Source organism: Cornus florida, unplaced genomic scaffold (genome assembly GCF_030987335.1).
Source record: "Cornus florida cultivar Cherokee Brave unplaced genomic scaffold, ASM3098733v1 CherokeeBrave_3.0.0_Hap2_Chr04, whole genome shotgun sequence".
NCBI lineage: Eukaryota > Viridiplantae > Streptophyta > Magnoliopsida > Cornales > Cornaceae > Cornus > Cornus florida.
In genome coordinates this window covers 72,684,181-72,705,310 of record NW_026775574.1, presented here as the reverse complement: position 1 = coordinate 72,705,310, position 21,130 = coordinate 72,684,181, and the positions used below count along the sequence as shown (strand labels likewise).

Below are 21,130 nucleotides of genomic sequence, written 5' to 3'. Positions count from 1 at the left end.
TAATTTAGCATGTTAGTGGGTAGTAAATTGTCTTAGTGGGAGTTAAGGTTATGTAAAATAAAGAGTCATGAGAGTTAAGCCTAACAAATACTATGTTAGTGGGAGTTATGCATATTGAAGATTATGTTAGTGGGAGATAGGAGAGTTATGGACATTTAAATGTAATGGTTATACATACATATGTGAGGCCTATATATGCATTGTACTCATTTTCTATCAAGTGAAATAAGAAATATTTTCCTCCATTTCTATTCTCTTCCAAATAGTATAGTGTTGTGTGTGTAACTAGGCCACTATTTCCAACAAAGTGGTATCAGAGCAAGATTTCATGTTCAAAGCCAGATTTCATGTTCAGAGCCTAGACGATCCTGAAGGCCAGACGAAGTTGATCCTAGAAGGTTCAATATTTGAGAAAAACATGTTTCTCCTTGATGATGATGAAGGGGAGAAAATGTATTTTCTTAGTGAAAAGATGATGTTCTCTAATTATAAGAGAATGAGAATCATCATGACTTCATACCTCAAAGCATGCGATTTGTGGGATGTTGTTGGAGAAGAGCCAAAGAATGGCATGTCCAACAAGCTTCATGAAAAGAAAGAAGATAAGGCATTGGTAGTGTTGCAAAAGGCAATACATCAAGAAATTTGGGAGTATTTTGGAGAGTCCAAAACTCCAAGTTGTATTTGGAAGATGCTCGAGACCATCGTTTCCAATCATAGAGGTGAATCACTACCCATGGAGTATTGGGTACAATGCTTTGAGAATGATGAGTTTACGAAAGATGATTATGAAAGTCTTGAAGACAAAGTTGTGGAGAATGAAGAGGTGTATCATGCAAAAGAAGTTGAAGATTTTGGAGATTCAAAAGTTGAAGGAGAATTTGAAATGGTGAATAAGGAAGAGGTAAGAAAAGGTGTTAAAGAAGAGATTGAAAAAGTGAAGGAGGATGAAGTGAAAATAGAAGATTTAGAAGAAGGAAGTGCTAAAGAAGAGGCAAAAGTTCAAGTTGGTGAATTAACATCTTCAGGTATGGTTACAAATTCCACCTTGAAAGAAGTTATATTTGACTTATTTGATGAAATTATTATTTCTTCATATTCATCAAATAATGCTTATTTTGTGGAGAATGATAAACTTCTCTTAAAGAAAGTTGTTCCAAAGAAGTATGAGATTGAAGCCCAGGATGATAAGAAATTCTCATATTATTTTTTAAAAAATAGTTTGGAGAATTTTGTAATTGATACAGGTTGGGTGAATATGGAATTATTTTTTGACTCTAAAGAAGAAGTATATGTGAAGTTGAAGATCCATAAAAAATTTAAGAAGAAAAAAGATCGATGGTGTGCTTGTATAAAGATGATGATATATGATTATGTGAAGACATCAAACAAGCATTTGAAGAAGTTTCACAAGCCCTACACATCAATGGAAATGGCCAAGAAGATAGAAGCTATTGAAGGAGGTGGAATTGAAGATCAACTATCGAACTTTTGATCAAGCCCCCAAGATTAATAAGAAGGTTTTTCAAGTTACAAAATCAAGTTTAAAGGGGGGTGTTGAAAATAAACTTGATTTTAGTATTTAGTATTTTCAAGTATTTTTGTATCCATGATGCATGTGTTAATTTAGCATGTTAGTGGGTAGTAAATTGTCTTAGTGGGAGTTAAGGTTATGTAAAATAAAGAGTCATGAGAGTTAAGCCTAACAAATACTATGTTAGTGGGAGTTATGCATATTGAAGATTATGTTAGTGGGAGATAGGAGAGTTATGGACATTTAAATGTAATGGTTATACATACATATGTGAGGCCTATATATGCATTGTACTCATTTTCTATCAAGTGAAATAAGAAATATTTTCCTCCATTTCTATTCTCTTCCAAATAGTATAGTGTTGTGTGTGTAACTAGGCCACTATTTCCAACAGATTGTGTCCTAATTTTTTAAGATTTACCAGGTTGATGTGTCCAGGTCTTGTCTGCGTCGGTGACCATGCTTTTATTCCTGGAAAGTCAGTCAATGCAATGCGAACAGTGCCACATTGAGAATGTTAAAATAATTCAAGAAATAAACAGTACGTACATCCTCCAAAAGATCTGATCCATCATTACAGCCGATAGGCTGAGATTGCACCGGAGGTTCCTGAGCATAGGACACTTCAAGCATTACCAAGTTTTCATTTTGGCCTGTACAATTCATAGCTTTGGTTGTTGGATCCCCCTCATCCAATTCAGTTTTGAATTTAACAGATTCAGCACTGACAAGCGCATCATGGTTTTGACCATCATGACTAAAGGTTGGCAATCTTGCAAGAAACGAATCTACTTGTTCCATGGAACAGACAGAAAAATCTCCCTGGAAATGAGAAACATAAATTATCTTTTTTATCAGCAGTTGAATTAAAGGAAGTATTTTCCACTTGAAGTTAAAAAAAAAATAAAAAATTGACTTCGCACCTTCAGTGCACTACCTCCAGCACAAACATCATCTCCTAAAGAAGAAGTCACTGACGGGTATCAAAAATAGGCGCAGTCTCCTGTAAAGATCCCTTGTTAAACTCGGTTGGCCTACTTGAGCAAATGTGTTTCTCTTTTATTTCATCAGGACTACCAGCAGAACAATAAGAAGTGGTTGATGGTAAAATATATGCTTCATGTGACATCTAAGATATAACAAACCTTATACTAATATGTCATGAGATAATTAACAATATACTAAGAAATCATTAATTAAATATGCAACTCTGTATTTCATTAAATATGCAAAATAAATTAATGAACTAATATTTATAAATAAAGAACCTGGACCGAGACTAGTATTGGATACTATGTCCTTAAGACAGATTCGCCCCGCTGTGGTGTTAATGGACTCAGTGTCGTCTATCTCTTAGGATACAACGGTTTACATCCACCAGTAGCAGCACTACAAACTCGTGGATACGGTGAACCTTCTCCGTGTAATACTCTCTCTGACTCAAAAATGCATATATGCTATATAAATGCTGAATTGGGTGCAATTCGAATCAAATGGTTTGGACCAATCTTAATATGGCTCAATGAAATTGGATTAGGGTCTAAGTGGTTCGGACCACTTAACCTATGGTTTGAACCCACTTAGGTTGGGTTCAAGTCTAGAGAGAGAGATAGAAGAAAATGAAAATGAACAACTTGCAAATGATCCAAATAGAGGTATTTATAGAAACAGAAATACCTTTTCGGATTGGGTGTATCTCTTCATTATTGGACACAACCATTGCAATACATTGCAATGGTTCACATGGTGTCTGTTCACCACCATACACATCTATTCCAATAGGTTGCAATGGTTCACATGGTGTCTGTTCACCAATAGACACATCCATTCCAATAGTTTGCAATGTGCCTTTTCGAGTGGGTACAACCATGGGTTATGATGGTTCGAAAAAAGGTGTAACCCTTTGAAAAAACTAAAAAGTGGTTTTTTAATTTAAAAGGTGTAACCCTTTAGAAAAACTAAAATATGGTTTTTTAATTTAAAAGGTGTAACCTTTTAGAAAAACTAAAAAGTAGTTTTTTTTAATTCAAAAATCCAACCACCCAAAAAACCCATCCATTTGTGAAACCCATTTAAATAAGCTCAGCCTAAGATTAGGCCCAATCCAAAATTCCAAAAAATAATAATCTGGACTTTACAATTAGGCCCAAGCCCAAACCCAAATCCTAAACTCAGCTTATTTAAATTTCAATTTGTTTCAACATTTTTTTCATGTAGGACAAACACTTCCCATATTTTGCATACCCATTTAAGCTTATCAAAACACCACACTTTGGAACTAATTTCTCATTCCCCCGGAAACGGATTTGAGAAAGTAAATATACCACGTTCATCTTCTTACGGAGAAAAATGCGTTCGTCTAGAGATCCGTAAAAAATTATTAGCGGAATCTATTCCAAATCTCATCCAAAGTTTATGTTTTTAATGCCCCCATTTCCAACAATCCCCCACGTGAATGGAAATTTGCGTAAAATGTAAAAGATGATCATGCAGACACTAGAGAAAGTATAATCAGAAAGTTACTGCATCAGGATAGGTAGCTTTTGGCTTTAAACCTTTCCTAGTGTATTGCTATCGGATTTATTGGCTAACCAGTGAACGCGATGTCTTGAACTGTTCAGCCGTTTGTGTAAACCAAGACAATAACAAACACACAATACCTTTCCTCACAAAGTTGGTTCTCATTATTGTGTTCATTTTGGCCTTGAACGACTCCTGGTATTCAATGAGTGCTCTAGAAAACTTAGCCTTTATAGTTCTCATAGAAGCGGCCCCACTTCACACTCATATAGGTGACTTCTTATTAAGAGTATCCTACCATACCCCACTTGAATTTTCAACGTATAAGAGTCATTAAAAGCGTAGCTTATCCTAATCCTCGTTGTAGGTAGCACTATCTCATCATAGAAATAGGCAGAAGATTTATATCTTCCCAGTGCTTCTGGTGAGTTACTCAAAATTTCTGTTGTCCCTTTGAACCTAGATCTTGGGATCTCCAGTCAACTAGGTTGGGTTTCTATTAAGGTGACTCGTTAGCTTTCAACTTTTAATCCCATTCCCCTCGATGATCTGTACAATTGCTCTCTAGTACAACCCTCAATTTTATATGTGGTCACAAGGTTGTGTTTAGAAATATTACACTCTGCAGAGATTTTTCCAAGTGAGAGAAACTGTATACTTTGTGCCCTAAAATTGCTTATTGTTAGCAATATCATTTTCTTTAGTGGCACAGGTGTAGACTTACATTGAAATGTCCTCTAGGTAAAGTCTATTGACTTTCCTATTTGATTTATTCAAAGTTTCTAACTTTGAGTTATATTAAGAATATACAATTACACCTTTAATATAAAAGACATATCCACTCTTAGATTTGAAGTCTTTAATATCCCATATCCAAATTGCATCACTGTTACACCTCCAATTTAGTTAAATACCTCGATCTATGCAATATTGGATTTAGGGTGTATCTCAACTACCCAATTTATTATTTTTCAGTGATCCAATCCTTGATTGAAAATGTGCAATTAAACACAATTATTAAGATGCCTTGCAATCTCAACCAATGATATACTTTGACTAGTATTTATATTTGAGATTTACATCTATAAAAGTTAGCTAGGCTTTTGTTATCATAACTAGTATTATCGAAATCTCACTCTATTGAGAATATACTATATTATCAGATGTTAAATCTTTCATATCAAATATACCAATCAGTATATGATTTATTTTTTAAGGCATACAATGACTTACGTATCACATTTATGTCATTGTCTCGGTAGTAGCTTTAATCCATTCAAGGACTTATAAGCTTGCACACTTGACTTTTCAACTGGAGCAAATAACTCAGCACTTCAACTGAAAAAAGAACTCTTCTAATTGTTCCATAATATTTTCCTCATAGGAAATAATATGCACTATTGTTATAATAATATAAATGATTTTTGGTTCTATCCTAAAGCTCTTAGGACTTGGAACCCCCCACATTTATAAGTATTTCTGTTAAGATGAGTGACTCGTAACAAATTTCATCTATGGATAATATCTCCCCACAACTTTGGGATAATCCTAAAATTTTATCTCTAATGTATTTATTATGATTTTTCAACTATGAAAGTATCATATATTAAATACTTCACCTCATCTACCTTTTCAAGGTTCCATATTCGCTTCTCAACAAGCATATATAACAGTCTCTAGTGCATATGTACTCACTTTATCTCTAGTATATTTTTATGATAATTCACCGACATTACTGTGAATTAATGCTAAAGATATTAATTACAATGGGCTCTAATTAATATTTGTTTTTACCTCTTTTATATTTATAAATTGAGTTATTCATATTTAGGTTCATGTTAAGTCAGTCATATTAACATGTTATAACCTTTCATGTGTCACACATTACATAATTCAATCATTTAAGCAAATAATTATCTTATTATTTAAGCTTTAGATACAATCACCACAGAGTGAGCACTCACTTCTCAGCTATCATTACTAGTTAAAAGTGAGTTCTTAACCATCATTACTAGCTTAGATTAAGTACACTCTTCTCATATCTCACTACTAGGTTATGATGAGCACCTACTTTTCAGCTATTACCGCTAGCTTGAAATTAAGTTTGTTTAGCTATCAATTCTAGTAGTTCATAGCTTTAGTACACACTTATCTAAGTAGTCTACCTTGGTAGTCGAGTAATTTGTTTTGAAGAATATTCTTCAAAAACTACTACTTTACAAGTAGTATTATTCCCTTCTACATGAGCAGATATGATGAATAGCTCAAATAGCTTATGGCTAAAATAGCTACTCATCACCCTCGTGTTTTTTACTACCAAGTTGAGAGCTAGAACCAACTAACAGATTTTTCATCTTCCTCTTAGGTTCTGTGCACCTCATTAATCATTTTTACTTATAGCTAAGCTACCTTGTTTGCAACTCAGTAACATTTTAGCTTTTAGCTAAATTGTACATTAGAGCTAACTAGTTTGATTTAGCTTGTCCCAGTGTACTAGCTTAGTGTATCCATAACATTTTCCATTAAACTCTTTAGAGTTATCGGAAAATCTTTTCTTATTTAGCCCATTCACAGTTATACGTGTCTCAGACACTAGTATAAATCTTTCTCCCTTGACTATTAGAAGAATTGACATACTTAGACTAATCAATTTTTGTCTGTTGTATTAAATACACAAACCAGTCATGAACTCATACAAAATTAATAATATCACACATTAAATAAGCAATATTGTAAAATTAAATTACTACGTACACTAAGTAATTCAACTACATATCTCAATATTATAATCTCAAATAATAAACTTTTGTAAAAATAATATTGAACTTGCATAACAATATAGTTTCATATTATATCACATGATTAATTATATCACATAATTAATTTAAGAAAAAAGATTTATGGCTCATTCTCCAATAAACATACTAGAAAATTAGGACCAAAAGATGTAGACGTTCTAGCCTACAAGAAAATGATATGCACTGATGTTATAACCTATCAAAGGTTTTATGTAACGATCCACTCCATCATATAGTATGATATTGTCCACTTTGGGATCAAGCCTGCACGATTTTGTTATTGGGTTTTATCTCAAAAGGCCTCATACCAATTGGAGATTACACCACTACATAAAATCACTTTCCCTTTCCCTTACGTAGGTGGTGTGGGACTGTGCACCTGTAACTTGCTCAATGTGATAACATGTCAGTGCCTCTTGCACCCGCCCACGGCACACCCACCCACAAGGTTGCCACATTATAGGTCTCACTTTAACTTTCTTAGGAGAAAGTACAACCTTAGTTAGACACCCCCACATTTTTAAGAATTTATAGGAAGGTTTTCGACTTTTCCATAATTCATATGGTGTCTCATTCGTCTTCTTTAGAGGTATTTTATTGAGTAAAATAATTTGCAGCAAGCAGAACTTCCCTCCACAAATTCTGAGTTAAACCAGAACTTATCAATATAGCATTCATCATTTCTTCGTGAATGATACCATATTCTAAACAAATATCAGCACAAGATATTTTGTATTCACAAATTCTCAACCTCATTTTTGTAATGTTTAAATATTTCTAAGGTTTATCTTTGCTTCGTAGCAAATATACATAACAGTATTTTGTGCAACTATTGATAAAAGTAACGAAATACCTTTTTTCACCTCTAGTTGGCACATGTTTAAGGTAATGTCATATACTTCTAATATCATATTACAAAATTAAAATAATTCAACCAATATTGAATTATATATATATAAATAATTCAATAGTCTACTTATATAACATGCTTCAATTTCATATAATATTGAACACATCAATATTTAGCATATTATCATATAATAATATGTAAAATATTATTTTATTATATCTCAACTATTAGTATGATATCCACTTATTTATATCTTAAATAGAAGCATATAATAAAATCTACCCAAGGAACAATTATGTCTTAAGATTGATGGTAAAATATATGCTTCATGTGACATCTAAGATATAACAAACCTTATACTAATATGTCATGAGATAATTAACAATATGCTAAGAAATCATTAATTAAATATGCAACTCTATATTTAATTAAATATGCAAAATAAATTAATGAAATAATAATTATAAATAAAAAACCTGGACCGAGGCTAGTATTGGATACTATGTCCTTAAGACAGATTTGCCCCGCTATGGTGCTAATGGACTCAGTGGCGTCTATCTCCCAGGATACAACGGTCTACTTCCACCAGTAGCAGCACTACAAACTCGTGGATACGGTGAACTTTTTCCGTGTAATACTCTCTCTGACTCAAAAATACATATATGCTATATAAATGCTGAATTGGGTGCAATTCGAATCAAATAGTTCGGACCAATCTTAATATGGCTCGATGAAATTGGATTAGAGTCTAAGTGGTTCGGACCACTTAACCTATGGTTTGAACCCACTTAGGTTGGGTTCAAGTCTAGAGACAGAGATAGAAGAAAATGAAAATGAACAACTTGCAAATGATCCAAATGGGGGTATTTGTAGAAACATAAATGCCTTTTCGAATTGAGTGTATCTCTTCATTATTGGACACAACCATTGTAATACGTTGCAATGGTTCACATGGTGTCTATTCACCACTATACACATCTATTCCAATAGGTTGCAATGGTTTACATGGTGTCTGTTCACCAATAGACACATCCATTCCAATAGGTTGCAATGTGCCTTTTCGAGTGGGTGCAACCATGGGTTATGATGGTTCAAAAAAAGGTGTAACCCTTTGAAAAAACTAAAAAGTGGTTTTTTAATTTAAAAGGTGTAACCCTTTAGAAAAACTAAAATATGATTTTTTAATTTAAAAGGTGTAACCTTTTAGAAAAACTAAAAAGTAATTTTTTTAATTCAAAAAACCCATCCATTTGTGAAACCCATTTAAATAAGCCCAGCCTAAAATTAGGCCCAATCCAAAATTCTAAAAAAGAATAATCTGGACTTTACAATTAGGCCCAAGCCCAAATCCTAAACTCAGCTTATTTAAATTTCAATTTGTTTCAACATTTTTTTCATGTGGGACAAACACTTCCCACATTTTGCATACCCATTTAAGCTTATCAAAACACCACACTTTGGAGCTAATTTCTCATTCACCCGGAAACGGATTTGAGAAAGTAAATATACCACGTTCATCTCCTTACGGAGAGAAATGCGCTCGTCTAGAGATCCGCAAAAAATTATTAGCGGAATCTATTCCAAATCTCATCCAAAGTTTACGTTTTTAATGCCCCTGTTTCCAACAGGTTGAACATTAACTTCCTTCTCAAATCTTTCTAGACTAGAACTACTAACTGAAGTCGAACTACATGGCACATTCTTCCTGTCGTGTCACCTTTATGATCACCAACGATCATGTTTGGGCTGTCATCTCCAGTGACCATTACATTCTGAAACTTTCTGCTGCTTATGCTGATCTGAGAAGATTCTCTTACCACAAAAAATATGTGGCTCAAGAAGTCCCTGATCATCTGCAATAGTTAGATCGGCAGCTGCCTTTGAAAGCATTGCAATGCCAGAGGTATCAGGAGCCATCAAAGTAGCTTTGCTTTCTGCATTTTCAGAGGATGAATCATGACTTGAACAAGCACTGAGAATGTCACCAGTTTTACTTGTATGATGTTTTGTGTTCTTTGCTTTTAAAAGGAGATAACATATCAGCAGTAGTAAAGAAGCCTCGGCAAGCCACCTTTCTTAGACAAAATTCATCTAATAAGTTGTCGGGCTTCAAGCCCGTAGGTGCTAATGCTGAGTTAAAATGCGAACAAAGTGAACTTAAGGTGGCAGCAAGACTGCACGTCCCAGATTCTGTTCTTGTGCAAAATTTCCCACTTGTGAAATGCCTCACAAATATATTTTCAGTCCCAGATAACTCCTGACATGCAAAAAGTGGAAAGTTATAACCGAGAAAAAGGAAAACAACATAAAATAATAAATATACAATTTATTACAGCTGTTGAATGTATATCATCCCTATAATATTAAAAATAAAAATAAAAAAAGAGTGAAATTATAGCTAGTGAATGGAATGATCATGTAATAAACATTGTGTAACTAAACCATTTCAGTGTTGATGATTAGGTTGTAATTGTGGAAAATAAGTTGTCTTGGAAAAATAAGTTAAAAAATCCTATAACAAACACCCTATGCTTAGTAGTACCGATTGGCAAGTAAAATTCTTCTAAAATTTTGATTTGAGTGAGTATCCAAAAATATAATCCGTAAGGTTCAGTTGATAGACACTTCAATCGATACTTACACAAGTTTTTGATTGATCGAAATTCTCTGGACTTAACAAAATTTTCTTTCAAAATATTGAAGTTTATGACATTGTATAAATCCCCAATCCCAAAAACCATGTTATCAACAATCCTAATTTTAAAAGTCATACTTAAGTCATAATGGGTTTCTAGAGCAAACTCAACTTAGATAGTAGTGATTGAGCCTGAAGAAATTTGTGGTTTGTGTTCTTTGCTGGCTTCATCTCCATCTTCTATAGCTGTATGCGCATGACTCAATATTTTGACACATACTATGATACTCATATTCTTCCATGGTCACCATTTTGAAAAAAAAAAAAAAAAAAAACACACACACACACAAAACAAAACAAAACAAAACTATTTTGGAAAACATTCTGCAATATTGCTTTCTTTCCCAATGATGATTTCAGTGTGGTGATGGAAGAATGGAAACAGAGAGCTAGCAACTACAATTGACACAATCCACACACCTGAAATCTCCAAGATTTAGTCTATTAAGGACCATTTGACATTCACAAGCTTACTTATCTCCAATGTATCTCCAACATCTATAAATTCCAGAAAACAATTACAAAATGCCTAATTTAAAAAAAATTCAAAAAATAAAAAATCGCAGCAAAGTTGTCAATCAACAACAAAAATAAGAGCAGATCGATGTGATAAATAGAGAAATGAAGGGTAATTAGCCGGCGTAGATGTGGACGCCAACAGTGATGAGGAGGATGGTGATGAGGCCAAATTAGATGACGGCGTGGACTAGAATGGAAGCACCACTGGTTTGCATGTTCCCGAACTCAATCACCTTGTTTCGACCCGGCATCTAGAACTGTTATGAAATAAGGATCGAATAGAAGTTTATGAGAACAAGAGAAAAATAAATGACAAGAAGATAAATAAGCATACACACAATCGAGACAAGGATTTATACGTGCTTCGGCTATGCGTACGTCCACGGGGAGAAGACAAAACTGTAACGACCCAAATCCTCATGAATCCGGATCATTAAACGGGTCCTTACCCGACCCAAAATCATCCAAGGGTAAAACGGTCATTTCACGTCAAAATTAAATAACAAGGTCCAAAAAAGGCAAATTGGTAATTTGCCATGAATCCATAAATTGAGACTCAAGGGTTTAATAGTCCTTAACTTGAATCACATAGTAAATAAAATATGGTTCGGGGCAATATAGTCCTTTCAGGGGTTAAAATATAATTATCCTATTTTATTGGGTCATAATGTAATTACTTGCAACTTCAATTGGATGTCAAGAACTTAAATTGGCAATTACATAAAAAGATAGAACCGGTCGACGTATACTCCTTATACGTCGACTGGTTTGGGATATGAACAGTGGGAAAACCCACTGCCATGATAGCGGTCGACTGGTTTTGGATACCAGTCGACTGGTTCTGAACATAAGTTACAATAGATACCGGTCGACTGGTTTGGGATACCGGTCGACTGGTTTGGGACGTGAATTGCTCAAAGATACCGGTTAACCGGTTTGGGTTATACGTCGACCGGTTCTAGAAAATCTTCACTCCCACTTTCCACTGTCCTGTGACCCTGTATTCCAACTTTTGGTCGTTCAACCACCCACGTCACTACACTTACGTACAAAATTAATACATTTCAACAATAAATTCGAGTACAACAACCACGTTATTAATGTAATTTACCACACGTCACTAAAATACACTAGATTTAGTGCAATTAAAAGTTAATTACATTTTAACATCAAATAAAACTACAACAACCATCAACAACATGAATCACCACACGTTACTTAAATACACAAAAGGCTTATGATTGGATAAAACTTAATTACATTATCCAATGGCCATAATTACAAACTTATTTACATTCTCCAAAAATTATGATTATACATGGAATGGCTAAATACAAAATAGCAAAAATCATCTTCTAACAACTCTCAATTTTGAGGTGGATTGGCATCCGCCGGTTCTTTTCCAAGACCTGAAAAAAATAATATATAGTAGGGTGAGCTATATGCTCAGTAAGTGACACTTAAGACACACATCTTGTGTCCTTGTGAATCCAATCAAAGCATAGGCCAATGGGAAATAGGGATCATGCAATGTAAGGTTAAAACAACTTCAATGTCAATTCCAAGTGTAAACAATGCAATGCAATGCATGATATGTCACTCCCCATTTTCATTTCTCAAAACCATACTTTCCAACTGTTAATACAACCCGCCCTTTGGTAACCCCGCCACGACACGAGAGGAGGATTGGCTAGTGTCCCTGACCCTTGGTAACCCCGCGGCGTCATTATGGGGCCCAGTTAGCTCAACCACGCTTGGGTGACTCCCTAGTCCCCTCCAAGCTATATTAACCTCCGCCCCGTTGGTAACCCGCAGCGACCGGGTTTATCAAAACCATTTCACAAAAACTCTTCTCCCAAAATTTCTGTTTTCATTTCAAAAACTGATTTCTCCCATTTCATGCAACCCAATGGCATGTACATGTATATGTGTCCCAAGCTTACAATATTATAGCATGTAGAAGTTTTAGATTTCATAATTACTTCACAACTAAGCATATATCATATTCAACATCATCAATTGAGTCATCAACACATTAAACACAACAAAACTATCACCACAACATGCTTTTCACATAAAACAAATCATAATCAAAATCATGAATTTCTCTAGACATCAATTATACAACATTGAAACAATTAACTTAAACGAAGCATGTTTATCACACAAAGGAGATATAACTCGCAATGGAACAAGAAGGAAGTGGATTAAGGGCCCCTACCTCGAAAATGGACAAAACCCTTGAAATGGGTTCTCAAATTCGAACTCCAAGGAGGGCACCAAATCTGGAATTTCAGGTATGGATGCGTAAAGCTCGATGTGCTCGACGTTTTGCCTCAAACGGCTCTCAATTTCACTAAGAAGTGAAGAAGTTATGAAGATTCAAAGATTTGAAGCCAAAAATGAAAAGAAAAGCTAGGAGCAAGAGGGAGAGAAAGAACTTACGGGAGAATGAAAAATGAGAGAGCAAAAAATATGATCTCAAGACCACATTTGAGGTAGTGGTGGGTCCTGCCTTAATTTTATTTTCGTTTCTCTTTTACTTTTACTTCAATTTATACACCACACACACAAGTGCGCCACATGCAAATACTACTTAATCCACATAATTTAAAATGTACATAATGCAAATGGACCCAACCACAATCCCGAACACAACATGCGAAAAGACAGAAATACCCTTGTCTTCACGAATTATTTGAAAAATGAAAATGCTGAAAAAACAGAAACATTACAAGAACAATATTTCACTATGGAAATAAAGAGATATAAGGTAAAGTAGCTCACACCCAAAACCCAATTACACCCAAACTCTCTCACCCACTAACTGATATTACAAACTCACTCAATTGATTTAGGATGCTTCAACACCATGGAGGGCAAGGCTATTTTTAGCCAAAATGGGACATCAAAATTAGGCTACTTGGTGACCACTCAAAAGATTTGTTGGGCACACATTCTTGGAGGCCAAGAATAAAGCTTGATGAACACATATATTTGGAGACCAAGAAGATGATGTCATGGGTGATGCAAGCCTCAAATTAAGCCACATGTTCAACAAATCTCCACCTTGGCGAAAATTTAAATGAGCCACTGTATCTCTGCAAAATAAACTATCTTCTCCACAAAACAAATTAATTAAGAATTTTAGTTAAGTTTGAGTCATCCTCAAACTTAACCCTCAGGCTTTCATTCTTCAACCCATGCATGTCTTGCGCAGCCACAAGCATACCTCCAGTATTTGTGTCAAACTCTAAATGTTTTCCAAAAGCAATCTCAAAAATTCCAAGTTTGACATCTCCTTCAGCAACTTTCTCTAACAACCCACAAACCACCGGCTGGTAATGAAAAGTCATCTTCTCACCCTTGTGGAGAATAAGATGTCTTATCACACATGTCCTTATGGGTCTGCCTCTCTGTAAAGACTACTGCAATTTCGGTTGCCATCTGAAAATGGATTTCATTCTCCCACCATGCTGTGTAGTCCCCTCACAATCCTTTTGAGAACTAGGATCGTCACTCCTCTTTCTAACTCTTCTTTTGCCAAGACCTAAACGCAGATTTCTGCTAACTGTAGAAGACCCTGTAGAAACTCCACCTGTTACTGTATTCCCTTGGAGAAGATACAAATTTTTCACCTTGGTGCCTTGTAGCAGCACAAGAGAATCCATCACGACCATCATTGCTTATAACCTTGTAACCTTTGGACTCTAACACACCTACTAAAATAAGATTCATCTTCAGATCCGGTACATGTTGCGCATCTGACAATGTTCTTACCAACCCATTGTGCGTCTTGATCTTGACTGTTCCAATTCCCAAAATTTTGAAAGCTTTCCTGTCTGCCGTCAAAATCGAACCACCTTTCACCTCTTTATAGGAAGAGAAAGAATCCTTACTGAGACATATATGAACGGAACAACCAGAATCAAGAATCCAACTGTCATTAAATGACATACCTGAACACAAGGTTGTCATGAGAACATAATCGTCACTTTCCGAATCACTCGTTGTAGCAGTTGCTACAGAAGCTGCTTCCTGAACCTTCTCTTTGCCATTCCTATTCTTTGCCTTTAGTTTGGGACAGTGCTTGATGATGTGCCCTATCTCGTGACAGTAGTAACATTCCACATTTTTATGAGATCTATATTTGCCCCTACTATCAGAACCCTTTGTGTCACTTTTGCCTCTTGCAAATAGACCCTCAGCCTGTTCATCTTCAATATTCCCAGACACTTTTTTCCTCAACTCCTGAGAGTTAATGAGGATTTAATATCCTCCATACTAATAGTATATTTTCCATATAGCAATATGGTAACAAAATGCTCAAAGGAAGGAGGCAAAGAACACAATAAAATAAGGGCTTGATCATCGTCATCAATTTTAATATCAATATTTTTCAAATCCATAATAATAGAATTGAAATTATCAATATGCTCCTTAAGAGGCATACCTTCCTTCATACGAATGGTGTAGAGTCTCTGTTTTAGGTAAAGTCTGTTGGTGAGAGATTTCGTCATATACAGACTTTCTAATTTCAGCCACAACTTTGTCGTCGAGTCTTCATCAATAACTTCACGCAGCACCTCATCAGCTAGATTCAAAATAATTGCACTACGCGCCTTTTCATCGACCTCATCCTTGTCTTCATCGGACATAGTTGTTGGAAACTTGTCCTTGCCGAACAACACTTTCTTTAGACTTTGCTGAGTCAGCAAGGCCTGCATCTTAACGCGCCAAAGACTGAAGATAATCTTGCCATCAAATTTCTTAATCTCGTATCTGGTCGACATCTCAAAAAACTCCCCAAAAAATTACTCAGTGAATAGTACCATATTTGTGAATAGTACCCGAATAGTATCTGTGAATAGTACCGTATGTGTGAACAGTATCTGTACATAATACACGAATCTGAGCTCTAAAACCAGTTTGTTATGAAATAAGGATCGAATAGAAGTTTATGAGAATAAGAGAAAAATAAATGACAAGAAGATAAATAGGCACACACACAATCGAGACAAGAATTTATATGTGGTTCAGCTATGCCTACGTCCGCGGGGAGAAGACAAAACAATATTTCACTATAGAAATAAAGAGATACAAGACAAAGTGGCTCACACCTAAAACCCAATTACACCCAAACTCTCTTACCCACTAACTAATATTACAAACTCACTCAATTGATTTATGATGCTTCAACACCATGGAGGGCAAGGCTATTTATAGCCAAAATGGGACATCAAAATGAGGCTACTTGGTGACCACTCAAAAGACTTGCTAGGCACACATTCTTGAAGGCCAAGAATAAAGCTTGATGAACACACATATTTGGAGGCCAAGAAGATGATGTCATGGGTGATGCAAGCTTCAAATTAAGCCACATGTTCAACAGGAACAATAGCCCTGGCATCAATAGTACGAACAGCACCACCGCCACCAACATAGGACCCCAGTCCGCCATTCCCTTACTTTTGGAATTCGAAATTGAAAATGAAAAATGAATTGGATTGTACTTGAATAAAATTTTATTTGAGTATTTGAAAGAAACAAGAATTATGGATTGGACTGTATTTAAATAAAATTTTATTTTAGTATTTCAAATTTAAAAAATGAAATTTGAAATAAAATAAGCTTTATACCGACTTAGATATAGAAACATGACGTTATGATGTAGTTTTTAGAATTAGAGACTAAAAAAAGTTAATAAAATGATAATGTTGTAATTACATTCAAATCCTATCATTTTTTCTCGAATTTCTTTACCTTATAAATTTTCTTTTAAAATCCCATTATCCTCTAGAGGACAACTCCAGAGGATCGATGCAAGTAGATGATCGTTCTACATTGTAGAGTAACTTAGCTGCAGATAAACATTCACTTGGCTTTCCAGAAGAATACATGTGTCGAGACCCAAACATCGGGTCCAAGTGTACATCGTTCAAGCCGGGGTTAGAAGTTTTATTTTGAGAGCCAAGATATTTTACATTGTTGGCCTTCCTTTCTCTAAAAACACACCATAAGAAAAACAACTTATTCCAACCTGCCAAAAACATAACATACAGCTGAGAAAATGCCAATGCATGACCTTGCATGCGTTTGACAGTCTTAAATAAAATCAAAGAGCATGAAGATTAGGCTTTACACTTGGAGTTTTTAGGAAGAACATTGGATGACAATATTAAAAGTTCAATTCCATCAAATTTCCCTATAAGAAGCTTGCGACCTGTTATGAGGAGGAAGCTCCTCAGTTGTTGAAACTATATCAAGAAAAATTGGAACTTTCAAAATCATGTGGTAATGGTTATGATGAAGGTAAGAGTGGAACATATCAGAATATCTACTTCCTAACGGAAGTGAAGTGGCTTACTCATCCCTTGCTATTTTCGATTTAGGTCTTTATGAATAATGTTTTTTCCTTGAATTTTTTAATTATCTTAATTCAATTTTTTTGGCAAGTACTTGTTCGATTTCGATAGAGAATGCTTAGGGATTTTGTGCTGCCACTGATATATCTTTCATTAATCATGTATGCATTTTGCTAAATGAATTTTTTTTTTTTTTGGTGCAACTCTGACTCTACAAGATCTTCTCAATCGTAATTTGAAGCGTAGATAAACTCAATAATTGTTTAATTCATTTCTACTTTGATATACGAGTAGCATTTTGTTCCGATTCCCTAAGCCCAGCTTCTGTGGGATTTTATAATAATCTGCACATTGCTGATAGCTATTCCTCATGTTCATGTGATTGCATTTGAATTTCTTTTCATAGTCACTAAATGCAGTATTGAGGCAAAATGCTATTATTGTCATGGACGCGAAAAATGTGTCTGTGAGTGAGAGAGAGAGATAGATAGCCAATGCAATGTACCAAAACTATACTAATGCAGCATCTGCCATTTCAATGAATCAAGAGATGTCAGTTGCTTCTAAGCCGCGCTTCTGAACTAAATCTCGAGATTTCCATATTAAATGCATATGGTATATGTATTTGCACTTGAATGGTTTAGGGACACTCATCAACTAAACCTGAGTTTCACCACTAACATGAGGTAGAAGAAATGTATATAGCACTCCATTGGTTCACCTAGTTGTAATGACACAATTAGAACAGAAAAGACATGCTATACTGAGGACACTTGAGTGCAAACACATTTTCCTTTTAGTTGGAATTACTAAAAAAAGTAATTTAAGAAAAATTAGCTCTGAGGATTCAACCATTGCTAGCAAGTACAACTGTACAAGGAACATCAAATTAGAATTTCTCTTCAGCATGTAAATATTCTGCAGATTAAAATTCATTGGATCAGTGCTTCAACTTGTAAACATTAACTTCACTTAAAAGACTAGCAAATTTAACTTCACTAGAAAGATTTAGTTTTCCATCATGTAATACAGAGTTAATAAGGCTTTCAGAAATATTCTTATCATTCACTTTGGATCACAAAGTTATGAGGGTGACCTATGGGAATATATATACATTTTTTTCTTCGATATGTAATACAGGGTTAATAAGGCTTTAGTACAATTCCTAAAGTTGCATTGACTTAGCGTTCACTGGAGTCTTTTCAAACTTGAATCCTTGCCTCTACTCTTTAGTTACTTGGGCTTTTGCATAAATTAGATTTTGTGTCAAAGAGATACAAATTAGATGCATGGAAAGTATGCACGTGTGGCTTTCTCTTTCTCCTATGTGAATATATATATATATAGAGAGAGAGAGAGAGAGAGAGATCGGGTAAAGTGCAAAACAAATTATTCATATACAAAAAATGTGTAAAAAAAAAAAGTTTGTAAATCCCTAACATTCAAAATTTTGTAGCAAATTGCCCTTGATAGTTAATTTTGACAATTTTTTTTTCTAAATTCTCAAAATATCTTTAATAAAAATGTAAATTAAAATATATATTTTAATTTTGCTTTAAGGGCATTTTAAGTATTTTAATCTTCAAATAGAGAAAATGTTATTATTTGCTCAATTTGAAAAATGTAGGATTTTTTGCAGATCAGAAATATTTGCACATTTTCCTATGGCAAGGTGTTTTTTTTTTTTTTTTTTTGGTTCTACTTTACCCTTTTTTCTATCAAAAAGTTTTAATTAATAAGACCAGACAATTAAGTGAAAACTTAAGACAAGTTGGCGTCAATTTTAAAAAATAAAATGCAAATCTTCTAAGTATTTTTTCTTTTTTGTGTGTAATTAATAATAGCAGTGATAAATGAGCTCAAGCTTATATGAGCTTTAGTTCATTTCTAAAATAAAATAAAAATACAGATCTTCTAATTTTTGTTGTTTTAGAATTAATAACCAGAACGTGAGCCTGTACCAAATAAAATGGATTCGGACTAGATGTTTATGAGGACCGCCTATTCGGCCTACCAGCATGGATGATGACAAGGCTAATCCATGCACCTCTGAGCTGCTCATTAATGTTTTGGGCCAGGTCTTTGTTTTACTTAGAAAAGTCAGGCCCATTTCTTCCAACCCTGGACAACTGCGATCAAAGTTCAAAGACGGCAATGCCATCATATGTCTATTTATTAGTTAATGGTGGAAAGTTATAAACAAAATAAATAATTTTATGATAACAAAATTTAATAAAATTATAAACTAATTGAAGTTATAAAACAATAGAAACTGATTTCGAAGAATTTGGTCCAATACTCCAAAATTTTATTTAATAGAATAAAAGTTCATTCAAAGTCTTGTGATGGAGTAAGGTTGTAAATTGTAGGAGTGAAGAAGATGAAAAAAAAAAATTATAATGAGATGAGAAAAAATATGTAGAGAAAAAAAGGCAATACTTAGGTCTTTACTAATGAGGATCTATAACGTACTAATCATTGAGGTGGACCAATAATAAATGGATATATCCTATTTTAATTACCAAATCATTGATGGTAATAGTATTTACCCATCAACTTTGATTTGGCAATTAAATATATCCATTTATCATTGGTTCACCTCAATAGTCATTATGTTGTAGGTCCTCACTAGTGAGGACCTAAGTATTGTCCAAAAAAGAGTAATATAAATATAGAAATATTTTGTGCCTAATATTAAATTTCTCTATTGATTGAGGTTTAAGTAACTTATAATATATAAGGAAAAAATTTTGGGGTCCAAAAAAAGAAAGAAGGTCATAAACAATAGAAATTTTTTAAGTCAATGTCAAATCCCTCTATTTGTTGATATTTAATAATTAACATAATTATTTTAAGAAAATAATAATATATAAAGAAATGAAAAATTATGAGGCTTTTTTATTGGCTGGGGCCTTAGGAGAACGACCTAACTTGTCTAACACTCCAGCCGCCCCTGGGTAGAATTTAAGAGAAAAGTGAAACTCCTATATAATTGACATAGTCTATTACTTACATATAAATAAATAAAAAATAAAAAATAAATTGAAAACATAAACTTCAATCCAAGTCCTTGTTGGTAATCAGTAATGGTCCGAATTTACTCATAGCTTATATTATTTTGATCTGTTGGTGTCAATCGGTTAATGTTTTTTGATTGGTATGTGAAAATACATACATATATACATATATAAAATTTTGTAGCAAATTGCCATTGATAGTTAATTTTGACAAATATTTTTTCTATTTTAATTTACATTTTTATTAAGGATTTTTTGAGATTTTAGAATTTACTTTAAGAGCATTTTAAGTATTTTAATCTTCAAATGGAGAAAATGTTATTATTTGCTCAATTTGAAAAATGTAAGATTTTTTTTAAGATCAGATATATTTGCACATTTTGCATATGACAAGGTTTGGGTTTTTTTTTTTTTTTTTTTTAATTAATAAGACTAGACAATTAAGTGGAAAGTTTGCGTCAATTTTTTTTTGTTTTTTTGTTCTTTTTGTGAATAATTAAATACCAGAAGATGAGCCCCTACAAAATGAAATGCATTCGGACTAGAAGTTTAAAAGGACTGCCTATTCGGCAAACCAGGATGGATGATGACAGGGCTAATCCATCCACCACTGAGCTGCTCATTAATGTTTGGGCCAGGCCTTGTCTTACTTAGAAAAGTCAGGCCCATTTCTTCCAACCCTAGACAACTGCGATCAAAGTTGAAGGATCGAAATGTTATCATATGTCTAGTTATTAGTTAATGGTGGAATTTCAGAGAAAAGTGAAACTCTTATATAATTGACATAATCTATAACTTACTTATTAATAAATAAAAAAATTTAAAAAATGAA

At 34.0% G+C, this 21,130-nt stretch overlaps 1 protein-coding gene and 1 pseudogene across 1 annotated transcript in view; one reads left to right on the top strand and one right to left on the bottom strand.

Moving 5' to 3' along the window:
• The window catches only part of LOC132305113 (uncharacterized), a 94,158-nt gene that overhangs the window by 23,872 nt on the left and 49,156 nt on the right, over positions 1-21,130 (top strand). The window lies entirely within an intron of this gene.
• LOC132302260 (uncharacterized) lies at positions 10,415-16,377 on the bottom strand (annotated as a pseudogene).